This window comes from Limulus polyphemus, unplaced genomic scaffold (genome assembly GCF_000517525.1).
Source record: "Limulus polyphemus unplaced genomic scaffold, Limulus_polyphemus-2.1.2 Scaffold541, whole genome shotgun sequence".
NCBI classification, from domain to species: domain Eukaryota; kingdom Metazoa; phylum Arthropoda; class Merostomata; order Xiphosura; family Limulidae; genus Limulus; species Limulus polyphemus.
The window spans coordinates 83,460-107,131 of record NW_013666151.1 but is presented as its reverse complement, the minus strand read 5'-3'; the positions used below and the strand labels follow the sequence as shown (position 1 = coordinate 107,131).

The window sequence follows — 23,672 nt, the reverse complement described above, 5'->3', positions numbered from 1 at the left end:
CGGTAAGTCTTTGGATTTGCTATGCTAAAATCAGGGGTTTGATTCTCCTCGGTGGACACAGCAGATAGCCCGATGTGGCTTTGCTATAAGAAAAAAACACCAAATTCAGGCCACAATATGATTACCAACATAATATTTTTAGATTATTATCATTAAACGTTGCAAGTTATTCATTTAAATATTCACTGTTGGTTGGTCATAAATTCCTCTTGTTAAAATCAATGCTCTTTCAGTGGAATGCATCAAGCAATCGGCAACCTTTTTCAATGCTTCATATATTTTTAGCAGGCCTTTCATTTGGTACCAATGAACCTTTTCTAACAGGGGGTGTTCCGGGACCCCCCATAGCCCTTGACCGCTAGACTATGATATTCTCAGGAATTGGAGCAAACAGGTAAGTATTATGTTCACAAAACGAAATATCTAGAGGAAATACATAGCAGAAAGAAACATCAAACAAAAATATTACATTTATTCTACACACTTGAAAAGCAAGATGTGTTGGTGTCTTTACTAGGATACTATCCTTTATAAGAGTATTGTTTGATATATCTGAGAAAGGCAAGGTCTTTTTCACAGAACAAAAACTTCAACTGCTGTGTCTATGCTACATTCTCAAGTCAAATTAAAGCTCTAGTGTAGTATCCTACATCCACCTACTATTTATGTCAGTGATAATTTCCATTGTGTATGTTAAAGGGTAGATTAACTCTAAGCACAAACAAACTTATACAGAGCCTTGTCCTATCCGTTCACTTGAGTATAGCCCACGTCATACGGGAGAAACATATGTGCGAGTATAAGCTCTCTAAAATGTCCACTGTACTATGCGACCTGTGCGAATACTCACACCCTGTTCAAAACTTTATAAGAGATTTTAACTTTAGAACACTTGGAAAAAAATATATAATATTCTCGATTAGAGATATGTTCCTTTTATAGTCATAAGAGGATAAAACCTGGCCATTTTAATCAGTTACTCTCCTCTCTCTTCCTTATTTCACGGTTCCCTAGTATTGAACCTTTAAATTCCTAAAACAGCTGAATCCAAAGCTTTGTACAGTCACAGTTTCCATAAGACTCCTCTCTATATGACACCCTAGATGTCATGCCACTTAGAACTTGACAAACAGAGAATAAAAGAAAACTTGATCAACAAATATGCTCCAACTAGCAGTTATACCGAAAAATGGTTACAGTGTGAAACATATAGATGCAAAACTAAATAAAATACGGAAATGTCAATTTGAATTTTCAACCTAAACACCAAGTTAGATGTATATCCGCTAAATGGTCAGGACAAAAACCCCAGGATTCAGCAGTAGCTGTCTCCGATTTTTGAAACTTGACTAAAGAAACTATCCAGTCAGCAGCACCTGCCGCCATAAGCGTTTTGTCTGGCTTTTTGAACCGAACTACGAGATTAAATCACATTTATAATGCGTCCATAGTTGAAAGTGTGGAGCACGTCAGCAGTATCACATCGTGAACCTTTTTCACCTGCAAGCTGATACTTTAGCCTCTTTAATAGTTTATTTGTTTTTTATTTGCCATATAGTCATTAAATTATGTACAACATTTTATCGAGACATCTATAAACAAAGGGGAATCCTCAACAGCCGCGGTACTTGAAATTATTTTAGGAAGGATTAGAGTAAGTAAATCTATGAGACCTTGGGCGTGGTCAAAAACATCAATCTAAGGGAGTTGAGCTCCTAAGTCCAAAACTGTAATTAGATCTCAAATTGGTCAAGAAATGAAGAACCTATGAGGTAAAAGTTTGCACTTGAAAAATTCGGCGCCATTCTATGAGCCGCTATGCCGCAATTAAAAAAAGTAATTTGACGGAGGTAGGGTTTCAATTTGCACAACAAAACAAGCATGTTTTTTTTTTTTTACCGCCGGGCCTCACTAGATAATTTGTAAGTAGGGTGGAGATTTTCTTATATATGCTAAATGGTGAAGGTCCTCGACTTTAGGGCTCGATTTCTCCGTAAAAACGCCAAATGGCGAAAAACGGTTTACGGATTCAGATTCAGGGCATAAAAAATGCAACAGTGAATTATATTTGATGCATTTTTGGGTGTTCTATAAAAAAAACTGGGAATTTGGACTCAAAATCACATTCTGCTAGTTTATTGATACTTGACGTAACATCGTTCTATACCTCCATTCCACATGAAGACGGACTAAAAGTTCTACAATACCACCTTGACAAAAGCGATACCTTAAACCCACTTACCGAAATTCTGATAAGATTAGCTGTATCATCGTCGTATACCTCTATTCCCTGAAAACATTATACAAAATTAATACCCTAAACCCATCTACTGAAACCATGATCATATTAGCCGAAGTAATGTCTTTATTAAACGTCTTTTATTTTGACAACAAATCCTATAAGCAAGTGAATAGTGTAGCCATGGGAACCAAAACTGTCCCTCCTATGCTATTCTCCTTGTTGGTTATATTGAATAATGCAGGTTTCGTAATTACATAGGTGCCTTCCGAGCCTTATATTATAGATATATTGATGATGTTTTTGGCAACACTACATACACTAATGCTAAACTCGATTCTTTCTTCAGTTTCTTAAATTATTTCACGCATAAGTTCAAAACACGTTTTCTACTTCCCACTAAACCATCTCATTTCTTGACATAACCATTTCCATGACTGATGGTGGCCATCTCGCGAGATCTGCACATTACAAATCGACGGACACAAGTATCTACTTACATTTTGATTCAGTAATCCTCCACGCGTCAAAAGAACGTTCCCAAACTCACACCTCACCTTATTATGTATCCTTGGTAGTAACAACCACGATTATAATTGAACATTTGTTAGTATGTTCCATTTTTTCGAAAAACGTGTCTACCCTACTTCTTCGCCATACTAAAGATAATCTACATACAAACAACGATCGTTCGAATCCAGCTTTTAAGAAACTCCCTAGTTTAAGTCATGCCAGTAGTTATAACATTAACACGCTGGACGATGAAGCAAGAGCAGGCACTTCATTGAGACCAATGAATATGAGCGTGATGATAACTGAGGACCTGCCAGTCGTGTGTAATTAATTTAAGGGATGTACTTCGTGTTGTTATCAAGTTCTATTTCTTCTCGAACTTTTTTCACTCTATCCACTACTCGAGTAGCAGGCGACAAAGCTTTTCCAGTCAAAAATAGATCAAGAATCGCTTAAGAAATACAATGTCTCAAAATCATCTAGAAGCTTTTATGCTAATGTCATGTGAGAAAGATGTTTCAAATGGATTAGGTTGTGAAAAAATAATCGATGAAATATCACAAAAGAGAAAACTTTAATCTATTAAGAACCGCTGGTTGAGACGTTTAACTATTTCTCGCGGAAATTTCACGTAAGTTTCAATTTATTATATTGTTCATTTTTTTATTGTTTTTACTGGATCCGTCATTCTGTATCAAATAGTTAATTATATTATATTCGTATTATGGCAGATAAGTCATAGTACTTTGCTCTTGATAAATAAGTCACCGCTGGATAACTAACTAACCGACAACTTCCATTTATCTAAGATGAAATCCAAATTAACTCCTCCCAGCCTCCTTGCATTCTCGACTTGCAGCTTGGGTACACAATAACATGGTACTGTAAATTTGCCTGGCCTGGGCTTACTTCCTAGTTTGCTTCTGCAAAGAACCATAATCGAAAAAGACATAATTTTCAAATTAAATTGTATGAGTCCTTTTGGCATTAACGAACAGTTCATCTTTTTGTAATTTTTAAAGTAACCTTCTTTTGAATGTTTTTGAGATTGTTTAAGTTATTTCTTTCCATTGTCTAGACTTGGTCTTATTAACTGTTTTTGGATTTTTTTTATATCTTTAATCATTTTCTATTTCCTTATTTTTAGTCAATAGCTCTTCACTACTTTCTTTGGCCTTGTTATACTGTCATTATCATATTGTTTAATTCTTGTATTCCTGTTTTGCTTTATCTTCTGCTCTCGTGTACAAGCCCACCGACAAGGAGGAACAAAGAGGGCAAATGCCCAGGGGCCCGAACGGATAGGATAGATGCACGTTAAATTTAACAGGGCAAATGCCCGGGGGCCGGAACGGATAGGATAGATACACGCTAAATTTAACAGGGCAAATGCTTAGGGCCCCGAACGGATAGGATAGATACACGTTAAATTTAACAAATTAAGTGTTTCTTGCTGTTATTAATAGGCTAAAAAAAAAGGTGTCATAACAGTCAATAATCCCGTTCTAAGGGGCTATCCACTGTTCTACTAGGGTGCCTGGAATTGCTGTCGATGGGTCCTACTCGTATATTGTTTCTTTTCCGAACAACCTGCAGTAGTTTGCTTGTTTCTAGCTTGAAAAAGAGCACTTAATAGAAAATTTGCCAAGGTAATAAAAAATATAAGTACATTTTTGAGGGTGATTTATCTCCATCAGGCTAATATCTTTATTTTTAATATATTTACTTAACAATTGTATGAATTGAAAATTATCATCATAACACATAACATAAAAATATAACTTTTATTCTTGAAATATATATATAAAGCCCTTTTCACGTGTTTTTCCTTCTTGTCTATAGTTTGTTTTTGACATGTATGAATATGAGCGGGGCTTCAAAAGTGCCAGGAATGTTTTATAACTTTTCTTCTCTACAACAGCGTTTCTCAACTTTTTGTTACTGGGGGCCAATTCGCTGCCTCCCTGAACTATCACTGACCATTAAATTGCAAGTACAACAAAAACCAGTACGAATTACATATAGATATTCTGTCAGTTTTTGTTTGTAAGTTGGTTTTGACGGACAGATGTTTCAGAAACACTGCTCTACAACATGTTGAAACAAATAACTTTGATGCCTCCAATGAGCCAACGGCCAAAAAAAACCTCATCTTTTTATATTAAATCTCTGTTTTTTTTTGTTTGTTTGTTTTTCGTCTGTGACATAAAGGAATTTAAAGGTGGCTTCAGAATGCAAGTAATTTTTTCTGCCATCTTAATTTCACTAGCTTTTGCTTTCTTACTTACTTGTTTCTATTTTCTATTTTCGGCTTTTTTGATTAAATGTTTGTTTGGGATCGCAAATTCTACTTGCATTTTTTTGCAACATTTCTGCTTTATAATAATCATCTAATGAATAATTAATTTTGCTTGGAGCTAATATTTCTTGCGTTGGCAATACTACATCTCTTCTATGAAATAAAAAGAAAGGACTCTCGCTTGAGTGGACTTGTTTCCCGTGCTTCTATAAGCTGATAATAATAATGGAACCTGCTCGTCCCTTGTTTTCTGAAAATATGTCTGACAAAATTCTGTTAAATCTCTCTTCTAATCCATTAGAAGCTGGACGGTATGCAGTATTTGTTAATCCTAATAATTTGCATATTTTTTTAAATAACATTTATACTTGTACCAGTTAATAAATACTGTGGTATTTTGTGGCAAACTACAGATTGGGTTCCAAATGCTTTCTGCTTTGTGGTCTGGTAAATATGTTGCTTTTGGAAATCTGGTTAAAAAATCTGAAATGAGAAATATCTTTATATTTATCTATTTCCTGAATATGATGTTAGCAATGTAACTAGAATATCCATAGCCTTTTTCTGAAATGGCATGGTTAAGCTTGGCGTTATTTGTAAGGGGCACTCCTTAAATGTGGACTCGTTTTACGTTTTTGACATTTGTTACATGATTCAGAAACATTTTTAATGTCCTTTCTCATGTTTCACCAAACAATTTCTTATTTATCCTGGTATATGTTTTTGCAATGTTAAGTGTGCAGCGAATGAAGCGTCATGGTAGATACTCATAACTTTATTTTCTAATCTGTGTGGCATTACTATCTATGGTAAACTCAGAATGTTTCCGTCACTCTCTATTTTCCTGAATAACACATCTGTATATAATATCTACTCAGTTTCTCCTTCATGTAATACCATATATTAACGAATTTATTGTTATATATTTCTTTTGTTCACTAATATCATGGTCTAAAACCCAAACTGCTTCTTAGTTCGTCTTCACTGTTTCCTTTACTTTCTTAATTTTGTTAACCATTGGTTTGAGTTATTATCGAGACTCATGTTCTAATCCTGCTTAGTGAATCTACATTGGTGTTTTCTGCCTGATCTCTGTATTACTTCAAAAGCATAATATTATCCTAGTAACGACCACTTTTCTAGCATTGAAGATGGATCTTTTAGTTTCATTTGCCACCATGAAGGTGTATGATCCATAATTGTTATAAATTTCCTACCATATAAATAACAATGACAATACTACATTCGTTAATCTCTGTATTGTTGAAGGAGTATTACATAGTCAAAATATAACTGTTGAACTGATATTTTCCTGATGATAATATAAAGACAGTTTTAGCTTTATATTTACTCAGTATCGACTTACCAATAGCCACTTTGCAAGAACGTGGACAAAAGGGACTTGCCCTGACATCACCATCTGAGGTCACTTGTATATTTCGTAACTGACATGAGTCTTTGGCAATTACCCGATTTACTTTTCTAAAATCAATGCAGAATGTTAGCTACCATCTCTTTTAGGAACTATCGCAGCTGGGGCCACATAAGGACCACTTTATAACTCCGTGTTCAAGATTTTTTTTACACATGCTTTAAAATCCACCTAGTGCTTCTCTGGCACTCTATAGCTCTGTGCTATAGATATACTACTGTTTCACATTTTCTTATGTTTCACCTGGTTTGTGAAGCCATTAGGATCACTCTATGGCTCTGTGCTATAGATATACTATTGTTTCACATTTTCTTATGTTTCACCTGGTTTGTGAAGCCATTAGGATCACTCTATAGCTCTGTGCTATAGATATACTACTGTTTCACATTTTCTTATGTTTGTGAAGCCATTTGGATCACTCCTTAGCTCTGTGCTATAGATATACTACTGTTTCACATTTTCTTATGTTTCACCTGGTTTGTGAAGCCATTTGGATCACTTTCTCCCACAAATATGTCTTCATATCCTTTTAATAAATTCACTAGCCCTTGTTTATGTCTGATCTCTATATCTCCTAATGCAGTACCAAATCCAGTTTGCTTTGTGCACACTTCTTATTAAAATCTGATTTATAATCCTGTACTGCAGCTACTTTGTCTATGCTGCTACCTTTACCTACTACTACATGCTTAGGAGATACTACTTTGCTCTTATTCACATTTGTAGGAACTATGTCTTGCTCAAACAGTGTACTAACACATGCAATAGTATATATATATATATATACCCTATTCTTCTATTTCTATTAATGTCTTCATTTCGCCTAAAATTTTCTACTTTAGCTTCAATAACAACGTTACTTCTTTCAAATACTCCAGTAACCATAATTAACCTTATAGGCTCATGTTCTAACACACTATCCTGTTGGGATGCCGTGTTACACAATGTAGAGTCATCTAAGGAATCTGTGTAGTTATGTGCTTGTTTAGGACTTTCTACTTTTGCTTTATGTCGGTTCACTTCCTATTCTTTGCTACCTCATTTCTAACTGTTAGCTCTGTACCCATTTTAACTCTCTCCTTGCCATTAGTAGGCTTAGAAATTCTCTTCTTACTACTACTAAGCTTAGTATTTCTCTCCTTACTACTACTAAACTCAGAATTTTTCTCCTCACTACTGCTAAGCTTAGAATTTCTTTCCTTACTACTACTAGCCTTATTCTTCTTATGGCACTTAAAATCTACCACCATTCCATATGTCTCTGTATAACTACGGAAAGTATTAGTCCTATTGTATTTTGACTTTTGATCACTACCCTCACTACTATATTCGATATACATGATTGGCATCTAGCTACGTGTCTGTGTCAGCAAGATGTTATCACAAGTCTCGACCTTAGCCTACGAGTCTGAAGGTGTATTTTCTTCAAAACTTCAAATTTTCATTTCTATGCCTACCTTACTGTTGGTAACAGATATGTCAGTGTCATAATTTCTTAGGAAAACTTGCCCTAAAATAACATCTGTTTCTATAGTCTGTATGCCAAAAGATATGAAGTGACTGTTCAAGTTTTAAATCTTCAACTTCCTACTGAACACACAATTTTCTTAATGTTTTAATTGGGTGACCTGTTATAAAAGTTAAGATACTTTTGAAAAAAATTTTACGTGCATTATCTAACAATGTCGTATTTGTTTCACTAAATTTGCCTTCAGCAGAGAAAGTATAGTGTCTGTGATAATTAATAATTGACTTTATATACCCTATATCTTAAAACTAACTACTGGTGAAATTTCATTGGCACTATGCATGGTTGATGTATTAATCAACATTGCTGGAAAATTACTTCTAGCTCTTTTTCATAATTCAGGTTCAAATTAGGATTTTGTATCTTCTGCGACTGGTTGTTACTCTATTGGCTTTAAAAAAAAGTTTCGGGCTTGGACATTCTGTAAAATTTACTGTTTTTGAGGTTGCCTCAAATCATGAGACATATGACCCTTTAATCCACAGTTAAAGTATTCTACTTCCTTGTGTTCTTTTGAAACCATCTCTAGTAACATACCCTTATGTACAAAATTTGAAAAATTTAACATTTTATGTTTTACTCTACCACGCTTCTCTCGGATCTCTTCTTTGGCAAGTCTTTCGGTTGTTTTTTTTATTTATTAAGTTAATCTTGAGATTCCCGAGATCATATCCTTGTTTTTCTTTAAGCTCCATTCTTGTAGATACTTCTATGAGATCTAACAGCATTATTCCATGTGTATTTGTTTTGTTCACGTTCAATCTCATTAGGTTATTGACTAACCCTTTCTCATATTAGATTGCAACGTGTTTTGTATGATAAGCTCACTTGGATGTGCAAATGCTTGTCTCAGTCAATTACCTAGTTCTTGAATCTATGTCCAAATGCATTGTCAAATTTGCCTCTTTGTTGTGTTAACGTGTTTGTTTGTTTCATTATAGTGTTCAGTGTTTTGCATCTTTTATATTGTCTTAGTATCTTGTTCTTTAACATTTTCAAATCTGAAGCTAGTCTCAATTCATTGTACACCCTAGCTAACCTCTTACCTCACGCAATGATCTTATAATCAGTATGTCTGGATTTTGTAAACCTGCCCAGCCTGAACTACATGCTGCTATATTTAAAGCATCTATAAAACTTTTGACGCCTTCTTGTAATTCTAATTTGCAATGAAACAATTTAATAACATTAGTTAAATGTGTGTAGTACTGTTTCGCCTTGGATGAACAGGCAGAACTACTGCTGCCGCCTATGTATGCTGTAATTTTCATTTTTGCCCATGCATCACCTTCTTTTATTCCTACTATAGCTTTGGCCATATCTAATTCTTTACTTTTACTTCTCCTTATTACTGATTTATGGTAAACTTTCTTCCTGGTTTTCACAACCTTTTATTGGTTAATCTGTGATCCTGGAGAAGTTGATTTACTAAGTCGTGGACATTATTTGAGAAACAGTTACTTATCACAAGTAGCATTTATTCAGAAATAACAATAGTTTTGTCAGAGACATTTTTACACAGATTACCAGCTTGAGAAAAGTTACGTGAAAATAAGAAATTAGTCAGACTTTTTAAATGAAAACATAAAACACTTATTAACACCAACAAATACTGTATTCAAATATCATGATTACAAGAACTAATCAGAATCTTAGTATAACTATAGAACTTAGAGCTGGCACTGGAAAAACCTTTAAAACTTAAGTTACATATAGACAAAATATACTCACTGGGAAACTGAGACTTCTACAGGTGGGATAGAGGGGGTGATTGGCTGGTGGCTCATTTTCTGGACAAGTTGACAGCTAATACAAACTTTCAGAGACATACTTACTGCTTTTCTACCCAACCTTTATTTAGAATTTTTAGATGTTATCTCGCTTATTGTTATGTAGACACCCATTTAGCAAACAATCCCAGTCACAAGATTTGCATAACAACTCTCTGTTCTCAGGACCCAGCAACTCGAAGTTACTGACTTATGCAGTTGAAGGATAACCTTAAGTGAGAACGTTTGCTTAGTATATTCTCATTAACGTCATTTCTCTGATGTTCTGTCACCACTTATCCTTTACATATATTTAAGTTTACATTGGGCTCATTATTAACCGTTGGTCTCGCATTAATTTTCTTGACATTTGGTATGTAGAGATAATCTTTTCCAGATATTTGATACTGTTTTGCATGTCCCCTCCACAGAAAGGCTACTTTTGAGATAAAAACTTAGCTTGTTATTACCAGATTGTCATATTTCAACCAAAAGTGGAATGTTTTATATTCACAAGTGGTAGTCTTTTCCCTTGTATTTTGTAACTGCTGTTTCCCAACTGTAAACCATCTTTAATATGAACATTACAAAGAAGACTACATTGAAATATTTTCATTGTATAATATTAGGTAGCTTACAGATAGTATTCTTTATTTGTGTATACTCCTAACTTTGACTGTTATTCCCGATATGTGATTATTTTACTATTTGTATACAAATAAGTATTTGCTCCTTACAGGAGTAAGATATTTATTTAGGCTTTTGAAAATTAGAAATTTTGTCCACTTAAAGACCTACAAAAACCAACAAAAAGAAAAGAAAGATATAAATACAATATATATATATATATATATATATACTAACCTTATCTTTATTTGCATTTCAGAATCAAGATTAACTGTGTACAGAACACCACCATTATTCAAAGTTTCTTTTCTCTTGAGGCCCGCCATATTGCGTCCCTCTGTGGGACAGCGACAAGTCTTCGGATTTACAACGCTAAAATCGGGGATTCGATTTCACTCGGTGAGCACAGCAGATAGCCCGATGTGGCTTTGCTATAACAAAAAACCGCGTGCATACACACCGTCATATTGCTTAAAGTAATGGTTTAAAGTTGTTTAGGTCACTTTCAAGAGGCTTTAGTTTACGAATAATATTGCTTACTCTTCAATGACAGTTAACTTACTTTAGACATACCTTCGCTAAGTTTGCTTTAGTTTACGAACACATTTTAAGTAATGTGAGCAGCATTAAGTTTATGATCACTCTGTTGGTAGGAAACGTGATATTCATAGGGTGATTATTTCTTTTTTACAAAACAAACATTCATTATTAATACCATCACTGTACCTGAGGAACAATGTTCACTTATGAAATAGGCTAACCAAATAATCAGTTATTAGTCTATTTATTAAAAATTATACCATTTATCTTAATAAACTATGACATAACATTTCAGTCAGATGATGATGCATGAGTAGGAACTTTTACTTTTTGTATGTATATTTTGGTTAAAGTTGCTTCATTTAATACAAATTCAGAGCATGAAAGAGCATAATTAGATCCTGGCCATGAAGGTATTGAGGAGCCCACAAGAAAAAATTTTATAATCAGTGTTGCATACAGACCTCTCTACAGGGATGGGGGGATGTGAAGCCGGGGGGAATGAATTCAAATTCGACAAAATGGAAAATACTGTGCTTTAATTAAAAACTTGATTCAACAGATTTACAATGATATGTTTAATTGTTATTGGTTACGATATTTAAACGTAATTTTTACAAACTTGCAACAAAGAAAAAATTACGGAAAATACATGCAGTCACTGTAGCTACTCTTAGAGAAGACGAACGAGTCTTGGTTTTCTTCCGTGCATATAAGCCAATAAATCTTGACAACAAGGTGTCTGAAAGTACATTAGGCCTCTTGATGCTATTCTTCATGCATCTTTGAAGCGTAGCTTGTCCCACCCAGTTTCTCAACTTATTTAAAATACGGTTCATGACATTGAAACCGGCACCACCATCAGGCATTCAGTTAATTTTTTAAGATTTTCGTAAGCGATGTTTGCCTTCCACATTTTTTATCTTCATCTTCTTGCTCCCTAGCAACATACTATGTGAGCTCAAGTCAGCCCACATGGTATCAACATCCATCCAATACATTATCATATGTCAAACTGCACATTGACTACACCATTGGGAAGGAAGCGCATACGTTGATGAGAGAGAATGCTTCATCATTGAATCGGTACTCATTTGTTCAGTCACTGTGTCAACGTGATTTTAACGTTTTTAAAGGTTTGACACTCTGGCTCATTTTCAAGAATTGGCCGCACACCAGAAGCCCTCATTTTGAAATCTAAGACAGCTATAGCAATAGAGGTTTCTTCACTTAAATGGACACACTGAATTCATATCTCTCTAAAATGTGTTACCGTCGACGCCACACGTTGAGGAACTGATGACAGGTTTGAATTTATTTTTGCAAAACTCTGCTGACATTAAATACACAGAGCTTCATCCAAATTTACAAGAATAACAAGATATTTACAAGATAACAAGAAAACTAAATTTCTTCATTTCCAACAAGATACCCGCTGCTAACAATACTAAATCTGCACCATTTTTGTGTAGGTGTTCACAAGCCATCATAATTGAGCAGTAACAAGTTAAGACGACATGAACAGATTTGTAATTACTGAGCCAGCGCACACTGACCGATTCTGGAAATTTTAGTTCTGGTTCTTTCAATAACCTTTGAAAGTCGTGCAACACGCGTTCACGCTTTGATGACGTGTGGAATAATGAATACATGTCTTTGATGACATGAAGAACCATTTTCACAGATAGGATTTTATTTTACAACTTTAAATAACGCACAAAGCAATCAAATAACATAAAACACTACTATATAAATAGTTTCCACACGGGCTTATAAAGCCGCTTTTCTAGAAACGTTCACATTTCTAAGAGTGTCTACACATTTAGAGAAATATGAAGAATGCTCGGTAATAAGTCTATGTTTAGCTTACACAATATAACTGTATTTCTGGGTTCTTTGATATAAGCCCCTACTTCTCGAGGTACACATTGGCTAGATGTCAAATTCAAACACGCTTTTCTTCGAGAAGTCACCAGAACTTTGCATTATTGCCTTTGTATAATCGTTTAATCCAGATATTCGATGAAATAATAGTGAATCCTGGCTCATGCCCATGACTCATTGGTTATTAGCATCTCTCTATAAAAAAAGGAAAAATTATAATCTATAAAAAAGAAAATAGTTAAAATATTTCAGGAAAGGAAATGTTTGCATAGGGTGGAAGACAGAACTGGTTATAATCATGCTCTGCCAGCTTGTAAAAGGTGTTCACACTATAATAATTGTACTTGTTTTAAAAAAGGGTTATATTTTCCAACCATTACTGTGTTTGTTGTATCACAGCTGGCCCGGAGAGTTCTTAATGGAGTGAAACGGTTGTCACCAATTGATATGACGTTTATAGCGTGGTTGAAATGCTGTTATCATACATTCTTATAATTCTTGAAAATCCCTAAGGGACTAGATAAAGAGTGTAGTCTTTAAAAATATATTAGGCCTAATACTAATATCTTATGTCAAGTATAATGTAATTACAAATTATGATCAAATTATTATCGCGTAAAAAGAAGAGGTGCAACTCTGATACATCATGTATTTTCTACAAATATGTATTTTCTACCCCTCGTATTAATAAAATTGTTTTCTTTTTATTCTAGTGTATGAGCAGTTTTCGTGTAACATGTTGATCAAGAAAGTCATTAAATTCCTTGTGCTATAGCTGCTTATTGTTCTGTGTCATTCATTGGAGGTAATATCTCATCGTCCTGTGGGGAAGATAACTGTAAGGTTGAAAGTGGTGTGTGAAAGTAGACAGAAGTTTTATCCAGCGGTAGGTCAGGTGATATTTCGAGGTTTCAACTTCCCTTATTTTCTAAAGGGAATGGCCAGTCAAGTGGGTGTCGCTAGTTGCTTTGGGAAGTATGATCTTATAGTTTTAAGTATATAATGCAATATCTTCAGTCTGAAACTTGATAAGTCTTATCAAAAAACAAAGAAACATAAAATATTTCTCTTGTAAAGACGATTTTCCTTTGTGTCAATACACACACTGTTATTTTGTGTTGGAAATATATTGTTTTCACTTGTTTACTCAATCGAGAAAAACAAAGAAACTAGATAAATAAATGAAGATAAAGTTGACTAAAGAAATAAATGTATGACAGAGTAGAAGTGCTGGAAGTTGATTTATTTCAGTGAGAAATAGTCCAAGCATAAAATATTTCTCAAGCAAATATGCAGATGATGATGGGAAGATAATTTCAAATAACTTGTTTGATGACTTGCAACTTAAATATAAGAAGGTCCAGAAAAAAGAAGATATGCTGGTGATGAACTTGCATTCTGAAGAATATGAATGATGAAACACTTGAAAAGTGTACAAAGTACAACATGTTGGACATAAAACTGCAAGGTACAGTACTCAGTAGTTTCTGATACGATACCTTATCTCATCTCACATAATAGCTTTCCTCAACTTGTGCTGCCCTCTATATGCGCAAAATTTCTCTCACCACTAGCCCTGAGGCTTCTACCCAACTTCACTGTTTACACATTGTATAGTTACGTTGTAGCATGCCACAACCCTTCACCATTAAGAGTGTGACACACCCTCCAAGTGCAATTGACTTCCTCTGTACTGAAGATCACACTCAACCCTTCTCGATATGGCATTCACGAGTGCAGTCGTTTATTTTCTCGTTCCTTACATCGCGTTTTTACTTTAAATTTAACGTTTTGACAACTTTAAATTTGTTGTATTTTTTGTGGAAAATTTTTCTTTCTTTTTCCATATTATGAACTCACAGTTTGATGTAACAACTAATGCTTGTGGTATGGAACCTTCCACAACTGATCCTACCAGACATAACACTACTTTGGCATTTGGCTCTACATTTTCAGTCTTGGTGCATCGGGAGTTGAAGTCTTATGTGTGATTTGTAGCATCTCCTGGCCCATGGTCAGGTGTCCCTTTCTCTGGGGAATCTGTGCCTGAGAGCAAAACTTGGAAAGCATTTTTCACCTCCTGCTTTTGCAACCACTTCTCAGTCTCCTTCTATGAATCTCCCTCGTCTTATCTCGACATGATATCTCAGGTTTGTTACATTTTCTCTCTTTTTCTTGTTTCCTCTGATTCTTCCTCCTCCCTTCTATATTTTGACCCAACATCTGATTATTTTGTTTCTGCCCTCCCCAGATATCTGTGCCCATGCTGACCACTTCCTTTCTCAATTTCGTACTGGTGCCAGCATGTTTCGTCCCCCACATTTGATGAACATGCATGCTTTAGCTTTCCATAGGTCTGAATCTCTTTTTATTGATTTTCGGACACTGGAATCACTGATTCAGACATGAGGCTCTGATTTTCTGCTACCCCTTCGTTTTTCTCATGCTCAGTTCACTTCCTATGTTATTTTTCATACATTCTTCTCCTTTCTGAAGCTAATCCACTATTCTCCTGAGAAGGTTTCGCCAGGTACGCATTCCATTCCCTTCTTCACATTAGCATGTTTGTCTTTTTCAGTTTTGTCACTCCATACATGATCACTTTGTTGTTGGGATCGCCTTAGCAAGGGTGCCCTATTGTCATATGTGTGTTTGCCTGCTTCTTATTTGTGTGACCTTAATTTGGCTCCTTTTCTGTGCCAGTCTGTCTTTAGAGGTTTCCCTGATTCTTTAGAGATTCATGTGGAGGTGGCGTACCAACATTCTTCTATTTCTTCTCTTGCTTCCTGTACTTGTAAATTCTCTCCTATTCCCGTTTCTCGACCCCCAGCTTTCTTTGCTCTCCCTGTAACAATTCCCCGTGTTTCAGATTCTAGTCATCAGATCTCCCATCATTGCCTTTTAAGACGTCAGTTTTGTTGGGCACTACCCATTAGGTTTTGGCTCAGTGAGGGCACTGTTGGTCCCTTCTCATCGGGATCCACTTTCTTGCCAGCATTTTTTCGAGATGATTTTGGATCTATTTCAGACGGATGCTATCAAACAGGTGTTTTTCTCTTCTCCGAGGTTTTATTCCCGTCTATTTGTTGTTCCCAAGAATACAGGGGATTAGCATCTGATTACGAATATCTTGAACCTAAACTCCTTCACTGAACTCCCTCATTTGATCATGAAGTCTTTTCTAAACCTCACATGGTCGTTCACTTCATGTTTCAGATTACCAACGTCAGTGTCTCAGATGCTTATTTTCACATCCCTATTCTCCTGCATCCAGACATTACCTTTGGTTTTTCATGGGGTCAGGTGTTTCACTTCTGCACACTACCATTCAGTTTGGTGTTGGCTCCATACATCATCTATCGCGTATTCAGAGCCTTTGTCCATCATATTCACGATCTGAGGCTGCAGTTTCACCATTAATGGACAACTGACTTTTAGGTCTTTTCCAGAAAGCTTCTCACAACCATACCCATCTCCTTTTTCAGGAGGTGGCTCACTTGGGTGGCTTGTCAAACTGGAAAAGTCACATCTCATTCATTTGTGGGTGTTTTTCAACTCCTATCTCAGCAGGGTCCATCATTCTTTTCTGCATTTGAAGGATATGGAGTATTTGGTATCTAAAGCCAGGACTTATCATTCCCTCCCTGCACACGAGGTTCTTTTTGGGTCTTGGTTTTCCATAGAATCCTTCATGTATTGGAGTCATGCACACATGCATTTTCTTCCATGGGTGCTGCACAATCAATGGAACCATGCTCAGGATCCTTTGGACTCCTTCATTATCTTCCTTCCATCCTACAAGTTTATTTTGCCTGGTGGCTCGACAGAAACAACACCTCGACTGGTGTTCCTCCTCCTTCTTCTCGTCCAAATCTTCTTCTTATGGGCACCTCTCTGACAGGGTGGGTTGGGTGTACTTGGATTCTCAGGAGATTGCTGGTCATTGGTCGAATTGACTCAACACATCAAGTTTTGGAGCTCCTAGCTGTTTATTGAGCGTTGGATCATTTCCTTCCTGAGGTAAGGGAACACCTTGTAATGATTCTTTTCCGACAATTCGGTTGTTGTCTCTTATATCAACCATCAAAGGGGCACCCAGTCTCATTTATATTGTTTTGGAACACTTGCTCTCCTTTTCTGGGCCCAATCTCAAAACACTTGTTTATTGATTGTCACATCCTCGGTGTTCTGAGTCTTTTTGCAGCTTGACTTTCTAGTCCTGAAAAGATTCTACTCACTGGTCTCTTTCTCCTCAGGTGTTACATTGACTATGCTCCCAGCTAGGTACCCCTTCTGGATGCATTTGCCATTCACCTAATACCAAACTTCTTTTGTTCTGGTCACTTGCTCCATATCCTTCAGCTCTTGCTCTTGATGTGTTCAGTCAGAGTTGGTCCAATCTGTATGCTTACCTTCCTATCTCTCTTCTTTCCCTACTTCTGTCACTTATTTAAATCCCTACATATCGGGCCCTTCCCCACACTCTGTTCTTGCAGTCCAGCCATGGTTTCCAGTTTGAACCTTCTTCGGTAATCTCCTCCCCTGCCACATCCTCTTTCCCAATCTCTTCTCCAGCAACCTCATTCCTCCCTCACTCCTTCAGCGATATACAAAAGTAAGGTTCGCGCGCATTTTCAGGAGAGACAAAAAACTGAATATCATTATAATATTTCCATTTCACATGGACAGCACAGTCCTTTAATTTGTAAGGAGTTCCAAACTTTCTTTGCAGGTAGCCTTTTTTGATTTTCATTCTGTTTGTTCTTTCTTTTTGCTTGTTTACCAGTGTAAATTTTCCGTTGTTGTTCTCTGTATCCCAACAAAGTGTTCCCCACGTTTTCTATTTTTTTACCTTGTCTCCTTGACAATGGTTTATCCATTTCTACCATTGCAGGCTATAAGGTGGCATTATCCAATACTTTTCATTTCCCCCCATCTTTTCCTCTCCTGTCCTTTCTTTCGTTTTGGTTCTTTTACCTTCTTTGTCCTTCCCAATCAATTGTCCTACCAGGTTGTAATCTCAATGTTGTCCTTCAAGCCCTCCCTTTCTTTGAGCCTTTAGCTTTTTGTTAGATGTACCATCTGTGTTTGAATCTGTGTTGTTCATTTTGTAGTTTTTATAGCCGCTGTATTTGTATTTCGTATTTACAGCAAAGCTAATAAGGTTATCTGCTGCTGTTCCTAATTTTGAATTGCTGGTCATAGAGAAGACACCCAAGAGAAGGCAATCGCCCGCCATCCACTCAAAGGAATTGACTTTCACTCTTATAAACATACACAACTTTAAATGAGTTGGGCATATTTTGTGGAATCGCACGGCTTCGAACTAGTTTCGTCAGAACCTGGCATGACCTGGTGGTTAGAGCGTTCGATTTACAAGCTGCATGTCACGGGATTGAAACCTGTCGTCGAATATGCTTGCCCTTTTAACCGAGTGGGCGTTATAAAGTGACGGTAACATAATGTGGTAGAAAGTATTATTATCGCTCCATGCAATGTTCATAACAGAGCGAGAGGTGAAAGTACATGAACAGAATACATTCGTTATGTATTTTGCGTGTTCTTTATTCGGAAGAGGAATTAATCTTCACATGTTAAATTGTAAGTTATCTGTGACTAGAATCTATGATAGTAATGAAAGCCTTGATGGTTTTTAAAAGGATTTGTAAATGTCATAAAGAGTTTTGTAAATACCACCTCGTGCTCATATAGCCCATTATGATGCTTCCTCGTAATTCAGAAATATTTTCTATTGCCTGATATTTGAATTTATTAGGGAAATAAAAGTTATTTACAAACAAAAAAGAACGACCTTATGAAACAGCGGAACATAACATAGCAGTAAACGTCAATCTAAAGGTTCCAAGATAATGTGTTTTGCTCATGCTAATAATGTTTACAACATACTAAAAATATTTCAATAATTGACATAATATCACGTGAACCATTATCTAACGACGTTAGTTTGGCTTCATAACTCGCCCCTGGATTGATTGAAAAAGAATCCTGTAATAAAATAACTTAAGTGTAGATGACGTTCAAAATGGAGAACACCTACAAAGGATACTTCCATGATTGCTACATCAAAATCCTGTTTTCGCAGTTAGGCCCAAAGGATCAATGAGTTGAAATGGAATTCCTGGTAATAGAGGACCCGGATTTCACCAGGAAAATGATAAAGTCTTAATAGGCCATATCGTTGAAGACTGGAAGTGTTGTGTGAGTTCACCAGCAAATCCTTTCGGCAGTATTAGGTTTCTTACTGAATTTAATGGTCCACGTGTGAAAAATATGTTATTAGGAAAAGCAGTTCCTAAAACTTCTCTTTCTTCTTGTAGCCGAAGTTGATCATACTCAGTATTTTTTATCTAAAAATATAGGAAAGCTAGGCCATCGATTTGACACTTGCAGCTTCTGTGAATTCATAAAGGTAATTGGTAATGGGTTTAGTTTTAAAAAACCGATGTCATTAGTCAACGTTCCAAACTCACCGGGTTGTATCATATATATTGAATAAGGATTCACTAAGTTAGTTGAGAAAGATAATCTATCTTCAGCCATTCTGTATTTCATGTATGGATTTTCCAGTATGTCCTTGTTTGGTTTGCTAATAGCTATATTGTTCTTATTATCAGTGAGTAAAGATGAGCTATAATTAAACAATCCAGATGTAACAAGCGTGGTATCATTAGATTCGGAAATATTCAAGTTTGTAACCAATTTAGGTTTGTATAAGTGGTATCAGATCCATTGTTTTTTTTTTTTTGGAATCCAAATAATTGGAGAACCAAGAGCTGGGAATAAATCCTTTATATTGTAAATCCTTATCTCTGAGCCACTGTTAATGACATTTAAAGAAGTTTAATGTAACTCTATGAGAAAAATTGATTTGAACAATGATTTATTAAACTCGAAAATTTCCTTATCTGTTTATCTTGTTTTGTAATATCTCATTTGTAACTTTAAAAAATCAACTATATATCACTTTAAACTTTGATTTTATATGTACTTTTTCATAAAATGCACGTTTATGTCATCGACTAATATTAGTAAATGAGCCTTAAAGGTTAAAACTTTTCGAAACTTTAAAAAAATAATAAGTCGTGAAATACAGTTTGTTTGTTTTTAAATTAAAATGCTATTGAGTAACTTGTATTTCAAGTTCTTTTATTTGGTGTTACAAAAGCATATTTTATTATATTCAGTAATAACTTGTTTTGAAGTTTGATTTATTTAAATAATTCTAATATATGTATAACGTTACTTTATATATTGTCCCCCAGTGGAACAACGGTTAAATTCACAGTGGACACAGCAGATAGCCCAATGTGGCTTTGTTCTAAAACAAACAAATAAATAAACAAAAACTTTATATATTAAAGATAAAATTATGAGAATACTTCAGTATGGACGTAACATTCAACGTGACACTGCATCACAGTGCTAGAATGGGCTTAATCATATTTTAGATTTGCTAATGCGATGTGAAGTTTCTTTAGTACATCAATATGAGACTCTTGATCTTTAAAATACCTTTCTTTTGTAACAAGAAATTTAAAAAATTCATACCTGTGGAGTGGAAGAAGCAATCAGAATTAGGCCTGAAAATATAGGAATGATATAAATAAGTAATAGTAAATTAACCAAGAAATATAATATCTTATTATTATATGCAGAGCAAGCATGTCACAAACAATTATTTCGCTACCGAATTTTTCTTTATAATTCTTACTGCACGATTAGAACGTCACAATACGCTTCTGATTCACGACATTTGTTATTGGCCCATTTTTCTTTGAGGTTACCATTTATAAAAGTTTTCAAACCGTGAGAGATAATTATATACTCCAGAAATCCATGTTGGAAAACCATATTATTCCTAAACTTCCGAGAGCAAATGTTTTGAATATAACGATATTTATGCAAGATGCTACTCTATCCCACATTGAAAGATTTATCACTTCAAAGTAATTAGTATCTTTATTGCAACATTACTTATTTACATAAAATGTTTCTAAAATAATACAAAAGAATTCTAAATGCAGACACCGTAAATCTATAAGTCCCCTTGTTTTAGACCTAACTTTAGTTAATCCTTAATTTGGTATGGCGGGTGTGCGTTTTTGGCTTCAGTTTAGTTAGGGCTAACTTTACCTTATTTAATACTATCAATAGATAAATTTATAATGTTATTTTACAAACTAAGTCAGACCTTTTTAAAAGCTTTGATAAGCTTTGAAAATATTGTTGTACAAACTGTCTACTAAAGTATATTTACATCCGCCTTTTGTGCAGTGCGCGGGCATGCGCATTTAGTTAGTAAGGTTCGCGCGCATTTTCAGGAGAGACAAAAAACTGAATATCATTATAATATTTCCATTTCACATGGCCAGCACAGTCCTTTAAGTTGATTCCTGTTATATTTTGGTTCTGGAGTTAAATCAAGTTACTTATCCACTGTGTTGCTCTTGCCAATTTTTTGAGCCTGAAAGATAGCATCCGCGCCACCTACTCATACTGGAAATCAGGCAGCTGTGTATCTCGTCCTCTCGAGAATAGAAATAGATGTGGACAACTGTGTCACAGCAAAAATCACGTGCATTATCTTGCTATGCATATTTTACTAAATAACGTCCCTATTAGCTAGTTTGCTTTTCATTGTCAACATTTTTCTTATCACTTGATTCTTGATTAGTGCTATACGAAATTTCAAAGCCTACAGATGTCCATATTTGGAGTTATGAGACTTAAGTCTACTAATTTTATATTCGCTTTGTATATAAACATAGGTGATTTGGAATAACTAGGCCTAAAAACTTGGTGTCGTACATACAAGATAGACGAGTAAAATTTGGGTAAAACTACAGAGTACTAATGGTAGAATGTATCCTAGTTTGAGAGGTATGAGCTAAACAGGATCTACATAATTGTGGGAATACGAGCCTCACACGTGAATTAAAATGAAAACTTAAGAAAATATATGGTTGCTAAAGCACACATTTGAAACTATACTTATCCTTTTAGGCAGGGATGTTACTCCTGATGAAACATGAAAACAATAAAAAAAACAGGTTAGTAAAATTAGGGTGTGACATAAAACCCAGCTCTTGAAATTGGCATTTCAGTATCCGTAATTATTGTATATAACTGTATAAGCATCTTAATTAATCTTGTACTTTATATTAATACGGTTTTAAATATGCAAATCAGAATGTCACATAATAACCACAGTCTACATAACGTCGCAGTAGAAGACATGTAGGGGATTGTGGGATAAGACAGTCAACTTCACTTTGAATGAAGCTTTAACCAATTAAGATGAATGTCAGGGAAATGCAAAATGTTTTAAAATGAACCCTGTTTTATCACAAAAGTCATTTCTAGTGAAAAACAAAGATTGAACATAGACCTTTTTTACATATTGAAAAAAATTCGGTTGGGAGCCACTTTAACTATAAGCTTGAATCAAACGGATTCTCAAGATTGATGATAGCAATTCAAATTAAACGTTGCATTTAACTGCTGTATTTAAATCACTTAAACCATTATTTAAATGCTCCAAGCAGGAGTCAAAAAGTTTCTACACAATGTGCAAGTTGCTCATTGTCTAGGACAATGGTGCAAACAAACGTGGGTAATAACGTGGAACAATTACGAACACTGATCTTTTTTTACGGCAAATTAGGCTTTTTATAATTTTTCAATGTTTGAAAATAACACGCTCAAATTACCTGAAATATATATACTGCGTAACTAAAAAATCAAAGTGCTTATATTAAATCAAAGTAAAACAAAACAAATAAAAAAAAAACGAATTCGTATTTTGATCATTCACATTCACATTCGCGCTTGTCCGCCAATGTGTTTATATATGGAGTATCACGAAAACGACAGTTACATATAATTCACTCCATATGGCAGCACGTCGTAACTGATGATATACAGGGGTGGCTGTTTTATTGAACAGGATTGTCTTGCCTTACTTCCTTCTCTCAGAACAACATTTTTCATTGTTTGGCATTTCATAGGTAGTGTGATGCAATAAAAAACTGACCGTTTTTCAGAATATCATGTAACAGTTTCTATCAACACAAAATATTCATAATCTCAAATCATAAAGAAGTGTTCAGATTGGGAAGTTAGGATTTGCAAGATTGGGATATTACTTGTACTTAATGGCATTGGAAGAAAAGAAATATGGATTAACTTGGGGCTCCAGAACCACCTAGGAAAATACCTGCAACAATTCATGCCCTAGACAAGGTAAGCAAAATGTGGTGTCTTCTAAAAGGTGAGAATACATGAGCACAAAAAAAGATTGCAAAAGCCAATCACTTGCCCCAAGCAACAATATGCAAAATAACCAAAAAGGATCTTCGTCTTTAAATGAGACCAACAGAGTATGGGTTATCCGATACAAAGCTTCCAGTCATATGTACCATTCAATTGTCACATACCAAAAGCAAGTGAAAAATAAAAGGGATATTCCTTACGAAGACATGCCTTACAAGTCACCAGGTACAGTGCCTACAGATTTCTGTGCAATCAGGCTGTTCAAACAGGCTATGGGAACTGTCGTCTTCGTACACTAGATGGATTTGGACGTAAACATGAGGAGCTGGAGCTATAGACATGACAGCTTAAAATGACAGTTGTGTTTTCATTTAATATATATATACTGGAATGCATTTATTCCATAAACATTTTGATTTTGTTAAAACGTATTATGTATTGTATTTAATTAGATTGGCTGAAGAGCAGTGTAAGCTGCGAAAGCGCTTCCAACAAACTAAAGATATTAAAAATACAGTATTTCGAACCTGGTGGTCCTTTTAATATTT

The 23,672-nt window shown here is 35.2% G+C and overlaps 1 long non-coding RNA gene across 1 annotated transcript in view; it reads right to left on the bottom strand.

Moving 5' to 3' along the window:
- Positions 1–12,861: 12,861 nt before the first annotated feature.
- Positions 12,862–23,672, bottom strand: part of LOC111085668 — a 27,693-nt gene continuing 16,882 nt past the window's right edge. The window contains exons 4-5 of the long non-coding RNA XR_002610483.1: positions 20,401–20,432; positions 12,862–13,026 (exon numbers count right to left, since the gene is read on the bottom strand). This is a non-coding gene — a long non-coding RNA (uncharacterized LOC111085668). The remainder of the gene's footprint in view (positions 13,027–20,400; positions 20,433–23,672) is intronic.